Source organism: Symphalangus syndactylus, chromosome 13 (assembly GCF_028878055.3).
Source record: "Symphalangus syndactylus isolate Jambi chromosome 13, NHGRI_mSymSyn1-v2.1_pri, whole genome shotgun sequence".
Taxonomy (NCBI): Eukaryota; Metazoa; Chordata; class Mammalia; order Primates; family Hylobatidae; genus Symphalangus; species Symphalangus syndactylus.
In genome coordinates, this window is record NC_072435.2 from 51,958,163 (window position 1) to 51,984,225 (window position 26,063).

Here is a 26,063-nt window from a genome sequence, read left to right on the forward strand (position 1 = left end):
GTTTGACCTGAGGCAGATGAATCAGGCAGGAGGACTGAGGAAGACATCAGGGTTCTCCAGCCACCTTATGGGTGCTCCTATGAAACAGGAATGGGGATCAACATGTCCCCCCACCTCCTACCATGGATTGATAAGGGAATCACCTCTGGTTGTCACATGTCATACAGATGATGCCTCCTCACTGAGTTACCGGTGGAGGGTCTTGATTGCCAGTTTCTTGGCATTTTGAACAAAGAATTGGACAAAAGGCACAACAAAGCGAGGAAATAATGAGGCAATGAAAGCAGAGATCTACTGAAAATGAAAGCACACTCCACAGGGTGGGAGCAGGCCTGAGCAGTGGCTCGGTGGCCCTGGTTACAGTATCTTCTGGGGTCCAAATACCCTCTAGAGGTTTTTCTTTGTCCACTTGGTGTACATCCCATGCAAATAAAGTAGTAGTCGTCTGCCATTAGTGTGATTGGTTGTGGAAAACAACCAGTCAGAGGCTGAAGTGAAGTTACAAAGATTAGACTCTATGCAAACGTCTGGTTGGTTGTGGAAAGCAACCAGTCAGAGGTACTTTCAATTTTCCATCTGCCATGAAGAAAGTAAGGCAGCATGGTGGTGGGGGAGGAGGGGAGGTGAAAAGGGAGTAACCTCTGGTTCTTTTGTTACTTAGGTGTGGAAAGTTGGGGTTCCTTTTGATATATATATTTTTTGTTTTTTAACAAGCTTAATTTTTTAGATCAATTTTAGATTTACAGAAAATTACAGAACTAGTGAAGAGTTCCCACATACTCCACACCCAGTATCTCCCATTGTTAACATCTTATGTTAAAATGGCACATTTATTACAACTAGTAAACCTATATTGATATCTTATTATTAACTGGTCTGTACTTTTTTCCAATTTCCTTAGTTTTTAGCCTAATGTCTCCTTTTCTGTTCCAGAATCATTTAATTTAGTTCTAAAAAGTCAGCATAAATCGGCCTTAGGTTCCCTGCCTACAGCCCCTATTCTCCTGCCTCAATTGTGGCTCAAATACAGAGAACCAGGTTCCCAGGCCATTCAAAAGAAAACAAGCTAGCTAGGCATGGTGGCTTTTGCCTTTAATACTAGCACTTTGGGAGTCTGAGGCAGGAGGATAGCTTGAGGCCAGGAGTTTGAGACCAGCCTGGGCCATGTTGCAAGACCGCCATCTCTACAAAAAAATTAAAAATATTAGCCAGGCATGCTACAGGTGGCATGCACCTGTAGTCCTAGCTACTCAGAAGGCTGAAACCAGAGAATTATTTGAGCCCGGGAGTTCATGGCTGCACTGAGCTATAACTGTAGCACTGCACTTCAGCCCCGGCAACAGAATAAGACCTTGTTGAAAGAAAAAGAGAAAGAGAAAGAGAGAGAGCACCAAAGAGAGAGAGAGAGGGAAAGATAGAAAAAGAGAGAGACAGAAAGAAAGAGAAAGAGAGATAAAATGGAAAGAAAAGAAAGCACACTAGACGCACTCACACTCTAGGTTGGCGTGGGCTCGGACTCTTATACAGCACAGTCATAGCAAAGGGATCCTGCCACATCCCCTGGAGCTCCTTTGTGGATTTTGCACCACACCGCATCCATTCGCCTTTCTCCCTGAAGGGAGGAATTTCTTAGCAGCTGTCTGTCTACTTCCCTCCACCATGCTCTTTAGAAGGGCTCCAGCCTGCATTCCAAAAAGGAGCCTGGCCATCTGCATACTGAAGGGGAGGGCATGTGACCCAGGCCATCCCATCACCGTGAACCCCAGGAACTGGGCAGAAGCAACTAGGGTCAAGAGAAGTTTTCTCTTTTTTTCTGAGGCTAAGACCAGAAGGGTGGTGCTAAGACTAGTACCAGATCTGTATCATAAAAATTGTTTCTTTTACTTATCTGCCTTACTCTTTTTCCTTTTCTCCCTCCACAGATTACTTGCAGGTACTCATTTTAATAGAAGGCAGTCACGCATAATTGATTAACTCCATATCTGGACTCCTGGGTGCTGGTCGCAAGAGTAATATTTGATTTTCTTTTGAAGAACAATGATCCTTAGGTCATGCAGACCTCCTTGATGGTATCTGGAAGTTTGATTGGCTGAGGGACGCAAACAGCTTTGGTCACCAGGAATCTCATCCCCTGCATACCTCCCTTACGCATCAAAGCCCCAGTTGTGTTCAAAGACAAGTCAGATTGGAGTTTGCCTCTCCCAATCTCACACTTTGGTGGAATCAAATAAACCTTTCTCTCCTCCTAAGCACTGGTGTGTCAGTGTTTGGCTAACTGCACATTGAGTACTTGGGTACTGGAAGCTAGAGTTTGGGATCCTGCAAGACTAGAACCTACGTCTTCTGGCTGCCAGCCACACCTCTTCCCCTCCATGGAAGCAGATGACTTCCTGGAATTCCAGACTCAATCTTTGGAAGACAAAGACCAACCCTGGGTGGCCCAGATTCCTTACTGACTTTGGAGAGTTAGCGCCCAGCTTTCAGGTCTGGAGACTAAGGAAGAGAGAGCAAGCTGAGAGTAACATTTATTCACACACGCACATAAACATGCGCACATGCACACACACACGCCCACATACCAGGCTTGAGGAAAAGAATCCCATGAGAAAAATAATTGCAAGACAGGCTTAATAGCTAACATTGATTGAGTGCTTAGTCTTTGCCAGGCCCTCTGTTCAGCCATTTTACATGCATTTTTTTAAATTCTCAATAACCCCGTGATGGGAACTATTACTGTACCTGTTTTACACATGAAAAACTGAAGCTCACAGACACTGAGCCCTTTCCCCAAAGCTGCACAGCTACTGAATGGTGTGGCCAGGCTGTCTGACTACAGACCCCACGCGTATTTTTTCTTTTACAGAAAGAATAAATAGAAATCAATTGTTGAAATAGCACACTGTAGACAATTTCCTGAGTTGCAAATTTTACCCCTCTTTTTCTCAGAGATACTTTAAGACTTCTCTTTTAAGGATTTTAAATTGCTTAGAGTGGAGCTTGTTAAGCTTTACACAGGTGAGTCACTGGGGATCTTGTTAAAATGCAGATTCTGACTGGCAGGTGGGGATGCCCTGAATTCTTGGTCTCTGAGGCCCTCTCAGGTGGGATCTCTGATGGTGGTCTACACACACATCCTAACACAACACACACACACACACCCCTACTGTAGCGCCAATACTGGGAAACTGAAATTCTATATTTTATATGCGCACTTAAGCTTCCTCAGAAAAAGAAAGAAATGCAAATACTTCATCACTAAGAATTTAAAGGAGCACATTGTGGCTTCCAGCACCAGAAGCAGGAACCATTAATCTAGTGGGGATGACAGGAAATGAAATGTAAGAAAGCTGATTAGCAGCGCCTTTAAAAATTAGGCAGCTCAGCTCCTGAAATGGAAATAAAAGTTTGGAATCTGAGCTTGCCCTGGCATCAAGGGGAGAAAAGCTTTTTTTTAATCTCAAGTGGCTTTTTGTTGTCTTGTTGTTATTGTTTTCTCATCACCTCCTTAAAATCAGCTCTTACACTGCTTCTTGGGGGTGCAGATAATCCGAGCAGATTGGACTGCTGCCATGAATACACAGTCTCACTCCTTTGCTGCTCCTCAATATTTTATTTTCTTTCCTGTGGAGAGGTCAGCCAAGGTGAGGTTGTGCTGCTGGTGATTAATTGTGGTAATAAAGAGGGTGGAGAGAAAGAGAACTGGAAGTGCGAGACGGGTTGGTGATTTATCTGAAAACATGGATCCTGAGTAAATAACTGGATGACTGTGAGATGATTACAGGCTGAACTGTGTCCTCCCCAAAAGATAGGTGCATACCTCAGTTGATATTGCGAGTTTAGTTCCAGACCATTAAAATAGAGTGAGTCATGCAAACTTTTTGGTTTTCCAGTTCATAGAAAAGTCATGTTTACACTATACCGTAGTCTATTAAATGTGCAATGCCATTAGGTCTAAAAAGTGTACTTACCTGAACGAAAAAGTACTGCTAAAATTCTGACACAGAGGAAGAAAGTAAGCATATGCTTTTGGAGAAATGGCACCAAAAGACTTGCTCAATGCGGGGTTGCCACAAACCTTCAACTTGTAAAAAACACAGTACCTGTGAAACCCAATACAGCAAAGCACAGTATAAGGACATCTGCCTGCAGTAGAGATCTCAGCTCCTAGGACCACAGAGTGCATCTTTGGTTGGAAACAGAGTCATTACAGGATGAGGTCAGACTAGAATAAGGTGGGCCCTAATCCAAAATGACTGGGGTTCTTATAAGAAGATGACCTTGTGCCAGGCATGGGGGCTCATGTCTGTAATCCCAGCACTTAGGGAGGCCGAGGCAGGCAGATTGCTTAAGCTCAGGAGTTGAAGACTAGCCTAGGCAATGTCCCTACCAAAAATACAAACATTAGCTGGGCATAGTGGCATGCACCTGTAGGTCCAGTGACCAGGGAGGCTGAGGTGGGAGAATCACTTGAGAGGAGGCAGAAGTTGCAGTGAGCTGAGATCGTGCCACTGCACTCTAGCCTGGGCAACAGAGCAAGACTCTGTCTCAAAAACAAACAAACAAAAAGAAGACGGCCACGTGAAGTTGGAGGCATAGGAAGGACAGCCATGGGATAAAGATGGCAGAGACTGGAGCCCTGCAGCTGCCAGTCAAGGAACAGCACAGATTCCCAGCAAACTGGCAGAAGCCAGGAGGAGGCTAGGAAGCGTTCCCTGCAGAGTTCGGCCACGGCTCTCCAGACACCTTGATTTTTGACTTCGGTTTTCAGGCCACAAGATGATAGATTTCTCATGTTGAAGCCATTTAGTTTGTGACACTTTGTTATTACAGCCCTAGCAAGCTAATACCATGAGGTTATCTTTCCACCTCTGACAAACTCCTAAATCCCCCTCCCAGACCCTCCTCTACACTCACACCCCTCACCCCCCACCCACTACCACCACAGTGATTGACCAAAAGGGAAGCAAGGAATGGGGCCAATGTGGGAGGCAGTCAAGCAGAGCCTCTCGCCTCCAGTGAGGAGGCAGTGCAGGGAAGACACTGAAGAGCCTGGCAAGGCCCCACCTGCAGTCCAGCTGAGGGGCCTGAGGACAGGAGGGCGGGAGGGGTAGAGGGCAGAAGGGGAGGAGAGGAGGAGAGTGGAAGGGGGCAGGGGGGAGGGGGGAGGGTGGGAGGGGAGGAGTGTGGGAGGGAAGGAGGTGGGGAGGGTAAGAGGGGAGGAGGGCAGGCTCAAAGATGCTTCCTGCCTGCTGTTACCAGTGAGTCAGAGCACCAGAGCCTGGAAGGGGATGGGAACTGTAGGGCTGAGTTTGGCTTTGAGCCAGAATTGACACCCCAGTGCCAAGAGCTCCTCACCAGGTGCCTGGAGTTCTAATGAACAAATCAAGGAGGCCCCTAAGCAATAGAAGGACTGGGGATTTGGGGATGGTGAAGCCAAGGCTATAGAGTCCCACAGTGGACGTGAGGGGACCCTAAGGGATTACCCTTCTCTGAGTTCCCTGTCCTCCATGCCTTTATATTCCTAAAAAGGCACAAAAGTCCTGGTATCCTCTGAGCCGAAGGCAGTTTTCCATCCCATCCCCAAGCCTCGTGGAGGCCGGAACTCAGCTACTGTTGGTTTATGCACTACTCATCAGCTCTAGGCATCTGTCCCACAGGCTGGGCAGCTCCAGGACACTGCCTGGCCGCAGGGGCTGTGATTGCAGCTGGAGTTTAAACACACACCCTCCACCCATGCTCTCCAGCAAACGAGGACACCCATCCTCACACTCCCACCTGGAGACACTCGCACAGCACCACAAACATTCCCACACACACAGACACACCCACTCTCCAACATGCAGAGCCACACACCCTCACACAGACTCACACATGCAGCACAGTCACACACACCCAGCATGGGTTCATAGAGCAGCCACATTTGCTCAGAGACACAGACACATGTATACCCACAGCCATGTTCTCCAGGGCAGAGACAAGCGTCCCCTCTCCCTCCCTCTCTCAGACACATGCAGGACTCAGGAAATCCACACGGGCCTTCACAGCAGAGCTGGGAGAGTTTATACATCAAGGTCCTCAACTTCCAAACAGAACTAATTCATGCCACAAATAAAACGGTTACAGATAAATCTGCCTAGTGTGGAGTTCTACTTGGTGTTGGTTTTTGAGGAGGGACACATGGCTCCTTCTCCTCAGGACCCCCACTTCTGGGAAAGCCTCCAGGCCATGCCCTCCTCACTGGGACAGGCAGGACCCTGCCTCCCCATCCTCTGAGCCTCAGGGCACTGAATGTCCACATCCCTCATGAGGCGCTTAAAACCAGAGAAATCCCGGCCCTCACCACCACACGCCAAAGACAGATGAGAGAGGGAGGCCATGAGAGGGGACCCCAGGGCAGTCACGATTAAATGTGTTGACCCTGCCCTCCCCAGGGTTTCTGGAGGGCATCACGTGGGGAGGGACCCTGGGTGCCAGCTGGTGAAGAAAAGGGTGCTTCCAGCCGGGCTCCGGTATGACGTTGTCTACACTTGCATTCGTCATCACATGAAGACTCAGACCCCTGGCTACATTGCCATTGCACCTAGCCCAATAATTATTTTATGTAGAAAATTAGTGTGTGAGCCAACTGTGCATTTAAGCAAAGCTCCATTTGAACACCAGATCTGATTTCCTATAAATACCAGTATGCAACTGCTAAAACAAAAATGTAGGTCCTCTGTGCCATCTAGTAGCCTCTGTGATGGGAACTCTTAGCACAAGAAATTCTAGGTTGGCCCCTTGGTGCTAACTGTGAAAGGGTGAAGGATGGGATCTGACATGCGCCAAGTTTCCAGCTGCAAACACCAGCACATTGTCAAAATCTGTTTTGTGCTTCTCCATCCTTCCATCACTCTTCCTAATGACAAAAATAATTAACACATTCATATAAAAGCACAAAATGAATGGGAGTCCTAATTTATCCACCTATTTCAGGGTCATGCCTTTATCAATATATGACAAGTTAATGGGTCTTAATTAAAAAAGCAGCAGTAAAGCAATTTAGGAAACTGAAGGGTTATTATGAGTTGTCACTGTGACAGCATGTTTTGTGCACCATGGAAGATAACAGATTTGCTTTCCATGGTATCACAGATCCATCGTCCTGAAACTACTTGCTCTCAGTTGCAGAGAGCCATTTTCTTCTCTTTAAAAGAAGTGCACGAGCTGGTGGCTGCTTCCAGAGTGACAGCGGCAATGCATGATAGGAACCAGGAAGGCTATGGGAACCAGCATGAGGGAGGGGGCAGCAGGCCTGACCACAGGAAAGGGTCAGGGCCCTGGGAGAAAGCATGAGCCAAAGGTCCGGACAGTTCCGCACGTCAGGGTCATTCCCAACCTGTTGCTCTTTCCCACCGAAAAAACCAGTAGTTTTCTAAGGACGGTCAGGATCCTCCCACTCCACCCCGCCATGGCCACACTTCCTCCAGGTTCCTCTGAGACCTTCCTAGGTGGGCTTCAACCTTGACCTATAGAGACTTGAATAAACACTCACATCGTTTCCAATGGTGTGAGGCCACATTCCCTAAGATGACACTAGTCCTCTTCATGTGCCTGCATGAGAAAGCTCAAGGCTGCCAAAATAAGTTACCATTTCTTTCAGCCAACACCTGAAGACAGGGTCTCTGCCTCCCAGCCTCTGTGGGGGTGGGAGTCTAACTTCAACAGGAACCCATTAGTAAACCCAGGTGGATTTCACATAGACCACTCCACTTCCTGCTTTTGTAGTGTTTCACTTCCCTAACTCTGCCAAGCCCCTGCTCCTTCCCTCCCTAACCCATCATTCTCTCATGTTATCCTTTTTTCAGACAGAGTCTTGCTCTGTTGCTCAGGTTGGGGTGCAATGGTGCAGTCATAGCTCACTATAGCCTTGAATTCCTGGGCTCAGGCAATACACCCACCTCAGCCTCCCAAGTAACTGGGACTGCAGGTGGGTGCCACCAAGCACAGCTATTTTTTAAAATTTTTCATTGAAACAAGGTCTTGTTCTGTTGCCCAGGCTGGTCTTCACCTCCTGGCTTCAAGCAGTCCTCCCACTTCACTCCCAAAGTGCTGTGATTACACGTGTGAGCCACTGAGCCTGGCCCATTCTCACTTTAAAATGCCCAGTGACCTGCACAAATCAAAGTTGAGTTCAATTTCTGCTGGGCTCTTTTCCCAGCTGCAAGAGTTGTTACTGATTAAAATCTGTCCTTACTACTTTAGCGTTCAGCTTTGTTCATCTTTGACAGGACTAAGAAATCTATTTCAGAAATACTTCTAAAATCCAGGGCTTCTTTGTCATTATTTTCTGGCCCTCACCATCTCTTCCCTGGAATTATGCAGTGGCTACTTCATAGCCAGCCCCCCTGCTGATAGCTCATCTTGTCCATGGCCATTTGGATCATGTCCTGCCTTTTTAAAACACCCTCCAATTGCTCCAATTTGCAAAGCAGAAATTAAAAACTGAGCATCTGACACATGTGTACTTTGGCTAATTGTGCCTTTATCATGATGTTAAATTTTTTCCCTAAAGATGGGGTGTCACTCTGTTGCCCAGTCTGTAGTGAAGTGGTGCAATTACAGCTCACTGCAACCTCAACCTCCCTGGCTTAAGCCATAATCCCACCTCAGCCTGCCAAGTAGCCAGGACCACAGGGGCACTGCACCACACCCAGCTAATATATATATACATATATATATATATATATACACATATATGTGTATATATATATATGTATATATATATATGTATATATATATATGCGGTTTTATTACCAACAAAAGCCCTTTGGAAAGCTGAGGAGGGAGGATTGCTTCCGGTCAGGAGTTCAAGACCACCCTGGGTCTTCCTATGTTGCCCAGGCTGGTCTTGAACTCCTGGGATTACAGGTGTGAGCCACTGGAATTCATTACAGGTGGCCTTGAATTCATTTCATGAGTAATTGAATGATTTTGCATAAAACTATAGATTTCTTGCAAGACTGGCCTACAGTCCTGGATGGCAGCATTGAAACAGACTGATCCCATTTAGGCAGTGTGTGCACTCACCAGGTGGCCCGGTTCCCACCACTCCCTGCTACCCTTCACTATCCTCAGTTACGAACCTGCCGGCCCCATAGGCATCAGCATTTGCCAGCCATCACAAGTAGGAGAACTGAGGCTGGAAAAATGGAAAATGAGACCCCAGGACACAGAAGGGTTCTAAGGAAATGTGGAGATGTTTCTTGCTAGCAAGGAAAACAGTCTCAGGGACTGAGCTGAACTCACAGGTCAGTGCCCACAGTGAGTGCAGTGAGAGGTGCATCTCCAGAGAAAAGCAAAGGCCACGGGAAAAAATGCAGGCTCAGGGCTCCCGGTGCCCCGTGTTTTGTCACAGGGTAAGAAGCCGAGACTTCCTACAAAAAAAGAAAGCACAGCACGTCTCCTCAGAACTAGCACATCTTTAAACTTGACCTAGATGGCATCGCTCAGGGTGGCCCCTTGGAAATCCATGAAAGCCAGAAAAGAGGCCAAGGAGGAAGATGGCATCTCTCACTTTCCCTGCTGTGCTTTGAGTATTGAAATGTCTGTGCAGGAATTCGTTTGAAATGCCTGAATCAGAGATTGGATTTGCAAACCAAGTTTCTCCTTTATTTTTAAAGACTTTTAGCCCAACTTTTACTTTGAGAGTCAGGGACACGTGGAACATAAATTCCGGGCCCAAGAGTCATGTGGTCCCTGGCCAATGGGAAACCACATTGGTGCCTCCCAGCCCTGGCTCTTAACAGCACCACTGCACAGCTGAGCCAGCCTCAGAAACATGTGTTTACCCTCCCAGACATGAGCCTCTGTGTGCCGCTTCTCCCCTCTGTCAGGTCCTGTCTTCTTATATTAATAAGAAAAATAAAACAAAACAGTGGTACAGTGTTGGGGTTGCGAAAATTTTTGGTGATGGTATGGAGAGATAATGGGTGATTTTTCTCAGGGCTGCTTTGAGTGGGATTAGGGGTGGCATGGGAACCTAGATTGGGAGAGATTAAGCTGAAGGAAGATTTTGTGCTAAGGGGTGATATTGTGGGACTGATAGAAGAAATATTTGTCGTTTAGAATTATTGGTGATGGCCTGGATACGGTTTTGTGTGAATTGAAAAACTAAACACAATAAGAGAAGGAGAAAAATAGGTATGAAAGGTCTAAGAATTGGGAGGACTCAGGACATCTAATTAGAGAGTGCCTAAGGAGATTCAGCATAGTCCTGCCAGCAAAGATTATTTATTTACTTCAAGAGTTAAGAGTGGCAGTTTGGGGCTAGCACCAGGAAATATCAGCTGTGATGGCTTGGAGAAACAGTGTAAACCGGCAGTGTAAACAAGAGCAGGGCATGTATGAGTAGTTGAGAATGGTGAATAGGAGTATGACTAGACAGAAGATAGTAGGGATGACATGATCAGCAGGGAGAGCATGTCACGTGTTTTTATGAGAATTATGCCAAGATAGGTAACAGATGAGGATGAAATTTGGGCTTGACTGAAGTAATGGGGGCTGTCTGTGAAGCCTTGTGGCAGTACAGCCTAGGTAATTTGCTGAGCCTAATGGGTGTCAGGGTCAGTCCAAGTGAAAGCGAAGAGAGGCTGGGTATGAAGGGTGCAAAGGAATAGTAAAGAAAGCATGTTTGAGACCCAGAACAGAATAATGGGTTGTAGAGGGAGGTATTGAGGATAGGAGAGTATATGGGTTTAGCACCACAGGGTGGATAGGCAAAACAACTTGGTTGATAAGGTGCAGATCCTGAACTAACTTGTAAGGCTTGTCTGGTTTTTGGACAGCTAAAATGGGATAATTGTAAGGAGAGTTTATAGGCTTTCAGCAAAGGGAGATAAGGGTGATTAGGTTTTAATGAGATGGTAAGGGGTGCATGATCAGTCGCCAAGGAGGGAGTAGAGGTATCCTATACTTGTGGGTTAAGGTGGGAGGATACAAGAGGAAGACGCAAAGGAGGCTTTGGATTGGGAAGGAGGGCGGCAATGAGGTGGGCTGTAGCCTAGGAATACTCAGGGAAGCAGATAATTTGAAGTGTCTCGGCCTAATAAGGGAACTGGGCAGGCGGAGATAACTGAAAAGGAGTGCTTAAAAGAGTATTGTCTAAGTTGGCACCAGAGTTGGGGAGTTGTAAAAGGTTTAGAAGCCTGGCTGTCAATACCCACAACAGTTATGGAGGCAAGGGAAACAGGCCCTTGAAAAGAAGGTAATGTGAAGTGGTAGCCTCCATTTTGATTAAGAAGGGGACGGACTTACCCTCCGCTGTGAGAGTTACCTAAAGCTCGGCATCCGTGATGGTCTATGGGGCTTCCGAGGTGATCGGGCAGCATCAGTCTTCAGCCACTAAGCCAAGAAGATCTGGGAAGGAGTCAGTCAGAGAGCCTTGGGCCAGAGTTCCAGGGGCTCTGGGAGTGGCTGCCAGGTGAGCTGAACAGTTCGATTTCCAGTGGGGTCCCACACAGATGGGACACGGCTTAGGAGGAATCCCGGGCTTCAGGCATTCCTTGGCCTGGCGGCCAGATTTCTGGCACTTGTAGCAAGCTCCTGGGGGAGGCAGTTCTGGAGGAATGCCTGGCCACTGCGGTTTAGGCATTTGGAAGTTCTTGTGTGCTGGAGATGTGGCTAGGGTTTGTCTCACAGTGGAGGCAAGGAATTGCAACTCAGAAATATGTTGCTACTTGGCTGCCTCTACTCTATTATTGTACACCTTGAAGGTGAGGTTAATTAAATTGTGTTGTGGGGTTTGACGGCCAGAATTTAATTTCTGGAGTTTTATTTAATGTCGGGAGCAGATTGGGTAATAAAATGTATATTGAGAATAAGACGGCCTTTTGACCTTTTAGGGTCTAGGGCTGTAAAGCGTCTCAGGGTTGCTGCCAAATGAGCCATGAACTGGGCTGGATTTTTATATTTGATGAAAAAGAGCCTAAACACTATCTGATTTGGGATAAAGAAAAAGTAGCATTAACCTTGACTATGCCTTTAGCTCCAGCCACCTTTTTAAGAGTAAATTGCTGGGCAGGTGAGGGAGGGCTAGTCACAGAATGAAACTGTAAGCCGGACTGGGTGTGAGGAGGGGAGGTGATAAAAGGATTATAGGGTGGAGGAGCAGAGGCTGAGGAGGAATTGGGACCTAGCTTGTCCTGGCGAGGAGGGGAGAGGTCAGATGAGTCTGTAGAAAAGAAAGATTAGAAAGACTCAGCGACACTTGGGGTTGGGACTGAGGGGACAGATGGGAGGGAAAGAAGGAAGATTTGGGACGAGCTGCATTGGAAACAGAGACTAGGGAGGGACCAATTTGTAAAAGAATGCCTGGAGGTCAGGCACCTCAGACTGTTTGCCTATTTTACGACAAGAATTATTTAGATCTTGTAGGATGGAAAAATTGAAAGTGCCATTTTCTGGCTATTTGGAACTAGTGTCGAGTTTGTATTGGGGTCAAGTGGCATTGCAGAAGAAAATAAGATATTCAGGTTTTAGATCAGGTGTGAGTTGAAGAGGTTTTAAGTTCTTGAGAACACAGGCTAAGGGAGAAGAAGGAGGAATGGAGGGTGGAAGGTTGCCCATAGTGAAGGAAGCAAGGCTAGAGAAAAGAGACAGTAGAGACATGGAGGGAAGGGGTTTGGGGGTTCTTGCCCTCCAGAAAAGCGGGAAAGGGGTCAGGGTGTGGAAATAAGGGGTTGGGGTGCAGAGATAAGAGGTTGGGTCATGGAAATAAGGGATTGGGGTGCAGAGATAAGAGGTCAGGGTGCGGAAACAGGGGATCAGGGCACAGAGATAAGAGGTTGGGGCGTGGAAATAAGGGGTTCTTGCCCCTCCCCCAGAAAACTGGGACTTGCTGGTAAGGGTGAAGGAGAAGGGGGTTGAGGTGTTCTTGCCCCTCCCCCAGAAAAGCGGAACTTGCCACTAAGGGTGAAGGAGAAGGGGTTGAGGGGTTCTTGCCCCTCCCCCAGAAAAGCAGAGATGGGGTAGAGACATGGAGAGAAGGGGTTGGGTTTCTTGTCCCTCCCCCAGAAAAGCGGGACTTGCAGCTAAGGGTGAAGGACCAAGGCAGGCATCCCTGCATGGTCTGACACCTCTGAAACATGGGTAAATAATCAGAGAGGCGTCCCTGCAATGATTAAACACCAAGGGAAGGCTGCCTTCCCAGTCCATGACCGGCGCCGGAGTTTTGGGTCCACGGATAAAACGTGTCTCCTTTGTCTCTACCAGAAAATGAACGGAATTGAAATTAAGAGAAGGGAGAGAATTGAAGTGTGGCTCCAAGATTGAAAGGAGAAAGAGGTTGAGGGATAGTGAGGGAGGTTGGAGAACAGAGTAAAAAGAGGCTGCTTTCCAGATTTGAAATTGGTGAGATGTTTCTTGGGCTGGTTGGTCTGAGGACCTCAGGTCGTAGGTGGATCTTTCTCATGGAGCAAAGAGCAGGAGGACAGGGGATTGATTCCCAAGGGAAGTCCCCTGATCTGAGTCATGGCACCAAATTTCATGCACGTCTGTGTGAAGAGACCACCAAACAGGCTTTGTGTGAGCAACAAGGCTGTTTATTTCACCTGGGTGCAGGTGGGCTGAGTCTGAAAAGAGAGTCAGCAAAGGGAGATAGGGGTGGGGCTGTTTTATAGGATTTGGGTAGGTAAAGGAAAATTACAGTCAAAGGGGGGTTGTTCTCTGGCGCGCAGGAGTAGGGATCACAAGGTGCTCAGTAGGGGAGCTTTTGAGCCAGGATGAGCCAGGAGAAGGAATTTCACAAGACAATGTCATCAGTTAAGGCAGGAACAGGCCATTTTCATTTCTTTTGTGGTGGAATGTCATCAGTTAAGGCAGGAACCAGCCATCTGGATGTGCACATGCAGGTCACAGGGGATATGATGGCTTAGTTTGAACTCAGAGGCCTGACACCCTCCTCTGCCTTGCCTGGCCCCTGACTGTCTGCCTAGGGACCTGCAGTCTATCTGGTCCTCTGTAAAGCTCTTTTTAGTTCCGTGTAAAACAGAAGGAGAGTAAAATTGGGGCCCAGATGAAACAGAACTATTCAGGCTGATATCCAAGAAGCGCCCTGGCTCCTTAACCTGTTTTCCTTATAACTGGCCTCTTAGGACTCAGGTTTGCCAACGCTCAGAAGCAAGAGCCAGGAGTGAATATTGCACATAACAGCAGTGAACCTGGCCTGCTTCTGAGTGTGCAAAAGCCCTTTACACAGGATTTCCTGAGGTCAGCCCAAGCCCAGGCTCCCCACCCTCCCAGAATGCCTCAGCTAGCTGGCAAAACATTGTAAGTGGAAGCAGAGATTTGTCCAGTGTCAAAAATCATTTCACACAATAACCAGACACAGCCTGGGTGGAAGTCACTGCTACAGAAACTGTGCCCTTCCTCCAGTCTTCATCTCGGCACATCTGTGACCACAAACACTGTCTGTCTAAATTCACATCTTGTTCAATTTTAGATTCATAGTTTTCTCTACTCAAATACTTTACACTTGTAAGACACGTTGTGTGGAAGTGGTTTAAACTTGTCTTTTAACATCACCAATAACCATCTTCTACATTTTTTTCAGTCATTAATTTGATATCTTCACTAAAAGAAACGCCAGTAATTTGAGGGTTTTCAGAGTAACGTGCCTTGAGCTCCTCCAGACAGAGAAGAAGCAGAGGTGTCACTGTTATTATTCTGAGCTAATAGGAAACACATCATGGATTGGAGGCCAGGAATCAGCCACCGCCTGCCCGGCATGCACATAGAGCAGGTGTTGGCTATAATTGCCTCTAGACTTCCTGCCATGGTCAGTTGAAAGTCAAACCTGTAAATGCTGCCTGACTGCAATAGAACTGGAGTCCACAGACATTTTTGCATCACTTCCTGGTGAAAATATACTGACTGGGTGGGATGAGATGGAGGGCGCATATGGAGCAGACCCGACTGGAATAGCAACCAACAGGCTGTCAGTCTTACTGCCTTTTGTCGTCTTCCATTTTTTTTTCTTCCATGACCAAAAGAGATGACAGACCTGTAAGAAAATGGATTTGGTCATTTCCAGAAGAAGCTTGTTCTTTGATCTGTCTGAGGGCAGGTCAGTAGAAGCTATTTTTGTTAACCTGGATCCTCATCATGGATATTTCCTGAGCTTCTACATGGCAGTTCTATGTTTTAAAGTTCCCTTTGCCGTGGCAGCACAACTCCACACCAGACAGTCACCCTTCTTCCTGAGAGCCACTGTGATTTCACTTCAGGCTCAAGGTGTTCTCAGCAGATCTGAGGGAGGACTAAAACAGATGCACACACTTTGCTTTTCTGCATCACCACCGTTCACAGGCTCCCAGGAGCTCCTGCAGTCAGTAGAAAGGAGATCATTCAAGTGGCTTCCACCTGGTACCAAACCCACACAGCCTTCAGCCCCAGCCCCTCCAATCTCCCAACCTCCCGGGCACCCTCCCTGGCCAACCTGGTCCAGAATGGCCTCCCTCCTCTGGAGGTCCCAGGCACCAGGAACCACACCTTTTATTACAGAGCATTCTTGACTTCAGGTTAGGTCCTATTTATCAAACATTTGTCTAGAGAGCAGCCCCAGCACATAAGTGTGTGTGAACCACAGAGTAGAGGCATGGCCCCCGCTCACTGTCCCCTCTGACCCTGGGCCTGGGTAAGACTGGGCTCCCCAAAAGCAATATAAGTGTACCAGGAATTTTCTATGGTGCTCCTGGGAGAAGTAGGAAGGAGGAGGGAGAGGGAGAAATCAAGTAGGGGTGTGATTCAAGCCCCATTCTTGCTTGCACCTGCAGCGTGACTCCCAGTGTGAGCTGAACCTTAGAGCTTGTCCGGACTTGAATCAAAGCAACGAGCCTCAGGTATTGCTGTGGGTCAAGATGGGGAGACATAAACTCCCTGGAGCATCACCTCCAGCTTTCTGCACCTGTGAGCAAAGCCCAAAGGCGGGTCACTGAGGAGAGACACAGGCATGGCATTAGTTGCTGAAGAACACAGATGCTGAGGAGTGGTCCTGGGTGGGAGGGGGTGGGAGGAGCAACCACCAGCTTCAGGGCCACCTTCATTGGGCTGGTCTCCTGCCAGCGTCATGAGACGCTCCAAGGAGCCAGAATTCAGAGCTTTCATTTCCTCTGTGACTCTACCAGGTACTCACAGAACCAGGAAAGGAGAGACATTGTTTAAAAAAGCGAACACTTACATAGCACTTACTATATGCCAGGCAATGTCCCAAGCATTTTACAAGCACTAATTCACTTAGCTTCTCAACGTCTCAATTTCCTCATAGGTAAAGTCAAGCTAATAATAATAGCTACTTCACAGGCTTGCAGGGAAGCTAAATAGCCTACCTAAGATGACAGAGACGATCTGCCAAGATTTGAACATGGGCAGTCCAGCTCTGAATCTAAACGCTTAACCAAACCATTAAAATGAGTGCAGGCTCATAGGACCAGACAGACACAGGTGCAAGTCCCGGTTAACATCAATAAAACTGCATATCATCCACAATGGCTGAACACTCCCACCAACAGTGTAAAAGCATTCCTATTTCTCCACAGCCTCATTAGCAGCTATTGATTCCTGACTTTTTAATAATCGCCATTCTAACTGGCGTGAGGTGATTCCTCAAGGATCTAGAACCAGAAATACCATTTGATCCAGCAATCCCATTACTGGGTATATACCCAAAAGACTACCAATCATGCTACTATATAAACATTGTACTATAAAGACACATGCCCATGTATGTTTATAGCAGCACTATTTACAATAGCAAAGACTTAGAACCAACCCAAATGCCCATCGGTGATAGACTGGATAAAGAAAATGTGGCACATATACACCATGGAATACTCTACAGCCACAAAAAAAAATGAGTTCATGTCCTTTGCAGGGACACTGGTGAAGCTGGAAGCCATTATTCTCAGCAAACTTACACAGGAACAGAAAACCAAACACCACACATTCTCACTCATAAGTGGGAGCTGAACAATGAGAACACATGGACACAGGGAGGGGAAAATCACACACCAGGGCCTGTCAGGGGTAGAGGGCAAGGGGAGGGAGAGCATTAGGACAAATACCTAATGCATGTGAGGCTTAAAACCTAGATGACAGGTTGATAGGGGCAGCAAACCACCATGGCACATGTATACTTACGTAACAAACCTGCATGTTCTGCACATGTATCCCAGAACTTAAAGTAAAATAAAATAAAAAATTTAAAGAACTGCATATCATCTCTGAGTCTTCACTTTCCTATTTTTGAAAAGGGTTTTTCTTAAAAAACAAAAAAGCCACTAATACCTGTATCTGTGTAAGAAATGTCCAGTAGGTGCTGAAGCTTTGCTGGGAACTCAATAACTCTCAGCGATCATTACAAAAATCCTTGGTAAAATTGACTGCTTGCAATCTTTGATACAGCAATGCCTGTCCCCAGTAACTTCCAGTGGCAGATGTGTTATGTGTGTGCATATGAAAAAACTAAACATGTAAAAAAACCAAAATCCAGGCCACCCAGTACCTTCATATGGCATTACCCAGGTCTACACCCCTGGGGACAGTCGGCTATGCCTGGAGACATTCTAGGTTGTCACTGCTGAGGGAGAGGTGCTGCTGGCATCTCATGGGTAGAGGCCAGAGATGCTGGTAAACACCCTGCAATGCACAGGACAGCCCATTATATACTATTTCTTTCCAACATAACAATAATGATAAAAGCAGCTGCCAACACACATATTCAAGGCACAGGTCTGAGTATATTATAAAGGTGATCTCTAAATAACCTATCTCTGAGAAAGGATCTCCTTTTAGCCCCTTTACAGTTAGGGAGAGGAGACTTAAAGAGGCTGAGTAATTTTCCAGGATCACACAGCAGACAGGGAAGCTTGGATTTGAATCATTGTCATGCAGAGTCCAGGACTTACACTCTTCACCATTATACATTCGTTCACTAAACTTTCCTAAGTTTGACCACAAATTAGAAGGCAGAAAATGAAAAAGCATGTAACTTGGTAGTTCTAGCAACTGATTTACTTCCAACAAAGGCCCTTTGGTTCTAGAAAGCTTTATCTATGTGTTAATGATAGCAGTATATTAAATTATAAGTGTGGTATCAAATTGTAAAATAACCTACGAAATCTAAGCTTTACTTTTTCTCATAGTTATTAATGGCTGGGATCAGACTCTCTTGGGAGCACCTCAATTGGAAGGAAGACTGACAAGAACACACACACAGGACTTGAACCAAACCCATGTGAATTCAAAGGGAAGGCAGGTTTATTATCTTTCGCTCCCCAGAGATGAAGTCAGCCAGCTTTTCTGTTCATCACTGGAGAGGATATTAAACACAATTCTTTACACGTGGGGAAAAAGAAATCATTGATTCTGAGAACAGCTTTGGTGAAATGGGCCTTTGGTTGGAACAGCACACACACAACCTCCCCAAGACAGCAGGTCATCCGCCCTGGAATCTCACCCTTGGTCTCTGGCTCTGAAACTCTGATCACCTTAGGGAGTGTACTGGCAATGACCAGGACCTTTTGCTGCAAATCTACTAATGTTCCCTAAAGGGTGACCTCTGGTGCTCAAGGTTGTTTCCCACCACAGGGCTGCAGGCTGCCACTCTGCAAAGTGAATAACTACCTTAGTCAAGGCTGGTGGATACATGAAAACCTGCCATTAAGAGAAACACATGCTGGACTGGTTCTTCTAGAATTAGCCATTTGGACACTCCTCGGGAATCATTAAGGGGACTTTTTTTTTTATTATTATACTTTAGGTTTTGGTACATGTGCACAATGTGCAGGTTTGTTACATATGTATCCATGTGCCATGTTGGTTTGCTGCACCCATTAACTCGTCATTTAGCATTAGGTATATCTCCTAATGCTGTCCCTCCCCCTCCCCCCACCCCACAACAGTCCCCGGAGTGTGATGTTCCCCTTCCTGTGTCCATGAGTTCTCATTGTTCAATTCCCACCTATGAGTGAGAACATGCAGTGTTTGGTTTTTTGTCCTTGCGATAGTTTACTGAGAATGATGCCTGACTTTGAAAGCAATCTTTTTTTTTTTTTTTTAACAATAGAAAACTACAAAGTACTATACAAAGGGGACTTTGGGCACCATCAGCTCCTCTCAAATCCCCTATGATGAGATTATTACTTAGAATAGCCTAGGCTATTCGACAGTAACATATTAACACTGAAATCCCAGTGGCTTAAAAAATCTAAAAGTTGATTTCTTGCTAATGCATATTATGATCCTGGACAAACAATTCTGCAGGGCAGTCATCCTCCACGCAGTGACTCAAGGACCCAGGCACCTCCACACTTGTGGTGCCACCATATCAAAAATTGGCTTCCAGGTCACCACAGCAAGAAAGCACAAAATTTGGGAGTTGTGGATCACTTCCTAAAGCTTTGGCACTTCTGCCTATAGCCCATTGGTCATAACTAGTCATAGAGCCCCCCCAAGTGCAAGGAGGCTGAGAAATATATAGACAGCACATGGTAAATATCTCTATCATCATTTATTTGTGTTACACACACTCCAATTATGCTCTTTTAATTCTCTTACAAGGTACACTATTGTTGACTGTAGTCACCCCATTAATCTCCCCCATATGTAGATGAGGAGCCTGGTGAGTGTGGCCTACTGCAAATATTTTTTTCCTACCAACCCAAAACTTAGATTCAAAAACTAATGCTGATTTTTAGAGAATTTTAGGTGATACTTACTTTGGTAAAATTTATTAAAACTGTAATTTTCCTAATCACATTATATCATTTTCTATAATCTTGTAACTCTAACATCAAATTTAAGATAAGAAATATATTTATGCCCCATATCCATAAGCAACAAGATCATTAAATCTCTTCAGGCACTATTGTTTAGAAAAAAGAAAAAAAACCTATCTAAGTATTTTCAGCAGGAAAAAATTTACAGCGCTTACAGCCCAGCATTTAATCGCTTTTCTTTTTTGCATTGGTGAATCATTTTGAGCTTATAATTTCAAAATAAATATTTTTTAAAGCCTCAGGACATTCATTGTGTAATGATCATTTGAAAGATTTTTTGGTTATGGTGTTCTCAAGTGAATAAAAAGGCTGTTCACAGCAACAGTTATTTCTATATTAAAAAGATGAAATTGCTCATTAAGTTGTACAAGTCAATTTCTTTCATCAGCCTAACTGCCCATCTTAGCAAAGATTCCATCTCTGAATTAAGCAAATAGCTACACATTTCAAAGTGAATAGCTATACTCCGTTTCCTTTAACGTGAACATCTCAGACATATCAACGTTGTCAGCCTCTTTACTAAGCCTTTCTCTGAAAAGACTGAAGACAGTGTTTTGTTGTTATTGTTATCATAGTGTGTTTTGTACTTTTGCTTTTTTAAAGGCAATATTTGTGTGTATTAGCTACAGTCTGGCTGGTCATAACATGCACACTCAAAAGAGAGCCAGATATTTTTTAAAAAGTATGGTGAGGCTGAGTAGCCCATTTAACAATAAACGTAAAGTGCTCACATTTCCGTTGGTCTGTTTGGAATTTCCCTAAGGAGAGTTATTTCTTTCTGTAATAAAACCAGAAGTTGAATGTAATAAACAATAGCTGGTCTGTGGGGCTTTGTGGCTAAACTGAGTATGGAAAAGTCTGTGGACTTTCTGTTTATTTCCTTTTCCCAACCAAACCCTTGAAACTAGAGGCTGGAAGGAAGGGGTAGAGTTGAGGGGCATTGGGCTGGGTGGAAGAAGTGACCGTGCCGATCCTTTCACATTCTGTAATGCATGCAAAAAGTAATGAGAATGAGATAGACGAAGTTACAATTCTTTAGAGAGAGATTCAAATTCATTTGTCGGTTACAGGAGGCAAAAAAAAAATGCCATTATTAATTTAGGCAATTAGAGAACTTTGAAAGCAATATTTAGTACTTTTTTTAAAAGGCCTGTCCCAGGAGTTCAGCCCACAGCCTAGGAAAGCTTAATTTTTATAGTATTTCAAATGAAGAAAGGTCATTTCTTGGATGTGCTTGACAGAAGATTGTAATTATAAACTGGTAATTTTAATGAGAAGTGGGGTTTCCATAAAAACGGAATGAACTTTTGAGGAAGTAAAATTAGAGTGCATGTTCCATCCACTGTGGCATTTCCAAACAGGTCAGTGTTCCCAACATTGCCACCTGCTCTGCCACACTTTCCCGAAAAAACGTTAATGCTTTGGTACCTACATCTGCTTCTCCTGCCTTCTCAATGCACCAAACAAGACATCAGACCTTTTTCCTGCATGGAGGCCTGCCTCCTGCGACGTCTGATCCACACACTTTTCTCTTCTCCGAATGCTAAACAGAGAGAACATTGCATTGTGATCTTCCCAGATTTAGGGCAGAGACTGGGCAGTCAGTCTGGGAGGGCACCTAGTGGAGTGAGCTCACAGTGTGGAGGGGTGACTGCCTCCTGAGGAATCTTGCCCTCTCTACAGTCCACGTTTTCTGGCAGATCCAAGAGGTCACTTAAGGAGTTTTGAACAACCTGTACTGTAATGTCCTGAGGGTGCCTCAGCGTCATCTGTGCTCATCCCATTGTTATCTAACCAAATGGAGTCACTTTGCCTGTGTGCAATGGAAAGCCAAAAAACTGACACAATGGATTTTTGCAGCAAAAAAAAAAAAAAAAAAAAAAAATTATTGCCAGTCAACTGGCAACGAGACAGACAAGACAGGAGGAAATCCTCAAATCTGTCTCCCTGAGCTGGGGGCTGAGTGGGGTTTTATAAGCACAGGGTAATAAGGTATGATCTGCTTGGATCTTACAATGAGGTGATGCTGGGAGGCATAATCTCACTGATCCTGCCGCAGGACGACGCCAGGGTTTGATGTGATTGAATCCTGGATTCTGCCACGTGGCATCCACTTTTAAATTTGGTCTCACTCCTCAGTTCGAGCACTTGGGGCTGCCCATGGTTGCGCACTTGGCTCATCTGGGCATGCTCCAGCAATGTGACCTTCGACCTGCAGGTCCATGGCAACTGAGCAACAACTCACAACCTTGTTACATGGAAGTTGAGCCAGACTGGTCTGGTGCAGTTACACATCCCTACAGGGTCTGATTTTACTGACTATGGGGCAGCTTGGGTATTGTTTTTTTTAAGCTCCACAGATGATTCTAACACTCAGCAGGGGCTGAGAGCCATGGAGTTACTTTCTGAGAAAGAGTAAATATCAGCAAAGAAAGAGAGACAGGAAAGGCACTTGGCTGCAGCCTGGTGAGTAAGGGGTCAGACAGCACCAAGCAAGGCTGGAGGATGAGCACAGTGAGGACCCACATGGCCTATCAACTGTATTAAGATAAACACCAAATCCTGGGGCTGAGCATAGTGGCTCACACCTGTAATCCCGGCACTTTGTGAGGCTGAGGCAGGAGGATCACCTGAGGTCGGGAATTTGAGACCAGCCTGGCCAACATGGAGAAACCCTGTCTCTAATAAAAATACAAAATTAGCCGGGCGTGGTGGCACACGCCTGTAATCTCAGCTACTTGGGAGGCTGAGGTAGAAGAATCGCTTGAACCAGGGAGGCGGAGGTTACGGTGAGCTGAGATTGCGCCATTGCACTCCAACCTGGGCAACAAGAGCGAAACTCCGTCTCGAAAAAAAAAAAAAAAATCCTAGAAAGCCCCGGGAAGTCAAAGAAGGGCGTCAGTGCAGAGCAATGTGCCAGCTCTTGGTTGCCGTATTCCTGGTGCTACAATAAAAGTTTATTGAACATGTGCACTCAGGCGGGAATCAGAGACTCAAGAGAAAAGCTAAAACCACCTGGAAGCTGAGCCTTGTCTAACCAAATTTATTGAGTCTCCCTCCAGCTAACTGAGGGGTCAGATGCCACTCATTTCTGTTTGGGAACAGTCATTTGCTTTAACTCTCAGCCTCTTGCTGCAGCCATGCTGCCTTCCCCTCAGTGTCCTCCTTCCCGCCACAGTAAGTCACTCTGGAGTGCCACGCTCCACTTAAAAATAAACAAACACCTTCTGTCTCCATCCTGGCACAGTTTCAGCTTATTTAGCATTCTAACATATGTCGTCTGTTTTCCCAAACAATCTAACATGGGCACAGCATGATGGGGTTGATAATTTGGGCAAATGAGAAACAGCCTGCCATCAGCACAGACATAATGACATTTGATTTGCTATAGGTAGATTCCATTGTGTGTTCTCTCTTCTCACCCTTGGAAGATAAACACAGAAAAAGACTGCAAGATTTCCAGCCCTGGCTCTGTGGCGGAGAATAAGGTCTGAAGGCAGGGAACCTAAGGCTGCTTCAGGCTGACTTCTTTGAACTAAGTTGAAAGGAAAACCTTAACTTTCCATGCCTAAGTAACAAAAGGACCACAAGCTACTCCCTTTGACCTTTTCTCCAGGACAAATGGGAAATTGGCTGTTCTGCAACAAATCAGACTGATTACCGGTCAAGTCTTCGTTTGCAACTTTGCAACTTCTCTCCAGCCTCTGAAAGGTTACTGTCCACAACCAATCAGACTGATTGCAGGCCGAGTCTTTATTTGCATAGAAATATAACTTTGTAACTTCATCCTAGCCTGTGACTGGCTCCTTTAGGAACCAATCAGATGTTTGCACAGGAGTGTGACCCTTGTAACTTCTCTTCAGCCTCTGGTTGGCTGCTTTCTGCAACCAATCAGATTGACTGCGGGCTACCACTTACCACTGAGATGAGCACGAAGTGGCCAATGGGAAACTTCTAGGGGGTATCTGGACCCAAGAAGATTCTGTATCTTGGCTCTTGAGCCACTGCGGCTCAGTCCACTCCCACACTGTGGAGTGTACTTTCATTTTCAATAAATCCCTGCTTTCGTTCTTTTGTTGCTTCGTTCTTTCTTTGCTTTGCTGGGCATTTTGTCCAGTTCTTCGTTCAAAACACCAAGAACCTGGACAGCTGGCAGTTATGACCCTCCACCAGTGACATATCTTGGCAAGCCAGCCAGGAGGAAAGGTAGGCCCAAAGTTTGGGATTTATTTTTCTCCTTTCCCCTTTTAAATCTTTCTCTCTCTTCCTTTTCAACTCGCGACCCTCGGTAGACAGTGCCTAAGCATGGAGACAACTGCCAAGTTTCTGGCCAGCGCCACTCTGGTGAAACTGAAAGGTTTCCACATGGAAGCGCCTGACTGCCGCCGCTCAGTTCGGGTGAGGGACCTGAGTCCTTTTCTTGTTTTCATTTTTCTGGGTCCTATTCCTTTTTCCCTTTTTCTGAGTTCTTTTCCTTTCCTCCTTTTTCAGTCTTTCAGCAGCTGTTTCCTAGTGGCTCCTTGGTAATTGAGAGGAACTGGCCAGGTCCACTCTCTAGTGATCTCTGAAGTCCAGGGAATGAATAGGGATAGCTACCCTGCCCGGAAGGGGGAAAGACACTTTACTATCCTTTCCAGTTATCATTTCACAGCTGCCTGTGACGCAGTTGGCAGCTCGTCCAGGGCAAATTCACAACACGTTTCACACACGTTTCAAGTAACTTAAACTCCTTTGCTTATGCTAAATTCTTCCCTAATCGTACTCAACTGGATAAGGAACAAAACGGCCCACCCAGCATCCAGTTCTTATTACAGTTCATGATCATTTTTATAAAGCTCACAGTATGCTCTGGAGGGGAAAACCTGCGTGTGGTGCCCCCTCCTGAGGCCAGAGATGTCTGGAACTCTTAAGATTGGACCCCGCAGGAGGACGCTCTGTGGGTTGTATGGACCTCAAACTCTCCAAAGGGGATGCCCTTGGCACAGGTTCTGAGGTCTAGTATTAAGCACTCCTTAGAATTTTCTCTCGGAGTTGAAATGCTGCTTGGACCCAAAAGTGTTTAGAATCTGAAGTTTACTGTCTAATGGAAAAGTGGGATGGTATTGCATAAATACAGGTCTTATAGGAGTTATTAAGAAGTTATTTTAGGCAGATAGGAAAAGGGGTCCTTGGGAAGTTTTTCTTTTAAAGCAGCTCCAGAAACCTTTCTTGTCTAGCAGGAAAGCCCCGGCTCTTAGATCCTGCCGGCAAGCTTTGATATCCAAATCCCGGCCATTAGAAACTGGGTCCACCCAAACACAGTGATTCCCGCTGTCTTCTTGCCCTTGCCCCCACTTGTGCCTGGCAACATGGCCACCCCCACATATCCACAGGTGTGTAGAACACCATGGCGCCCTGTATTTGAATATTAAAAGGTTAGGGTGGGAGGGCCAGTTATTTTGTGGGCTACGTGAGTGAAATGCCTGGTCAAACCAATCCCCTGAGCCCTATGCAAATCAGGCACCACCGCCTCCAGCCTCCTTATATAAGCAGCCACTTTTCCCCCCCACACGGGTTTTCTCTTTGTTCGAATCCCCTCTCCCTCAGTCTCTGTACAGGGAGGCTGTTTTCTTCCTTCTTTCTTGCCTATTGAACTCTCCACTCCTTAAAACCACTCCACTTGCGTCCATGTCGTTTTATCCAATTTGGTGCAAGATTAAGGACCCTGGTGTACCTCCACTCATTGGAAACTTATCACAGGCTTTTGTGCTGCCGTTCTAAGCAGGGGCCTTGTTAACGTGTGACGCCTTGCTTTGGTACTGTTTGGCCCCAGTGCTCCTTGGAGTCTGGGGAGGTTTAGCCTTTAAAATTCAACTGCCAAGGAGACTGCTTTATCCAAAATTTTGGTTGACAGCCTTCCTTGGATTATCTATTGGGGCAAAGTAAAACCGGCAAGCTTGTGTTGCTATCTCATGGCTAAGGTTCCGAGCTATCGGATCTTTGTTTATGTGTGTCTAGATGTGTTTATTTGTGTGTACACTTATTGTTGTATATTGTGTCTATAAAATTGGCTTATAAAAGAGTGCTCATGAAAATTGAGTAAATAAGTCTAAGCAATTTTCAAGTTCATGTGACTTAAAGTATAACTTTACTAAACAAGCTAGCTTTAAAATTATTGGTGGAATAAAAATAGAAATGTTTTCAGAATTGTCAACATACATTTTGCCTGAATTTTATGTTTTTCTTTGCTAGATATTTTAAAATGTCAGTGTT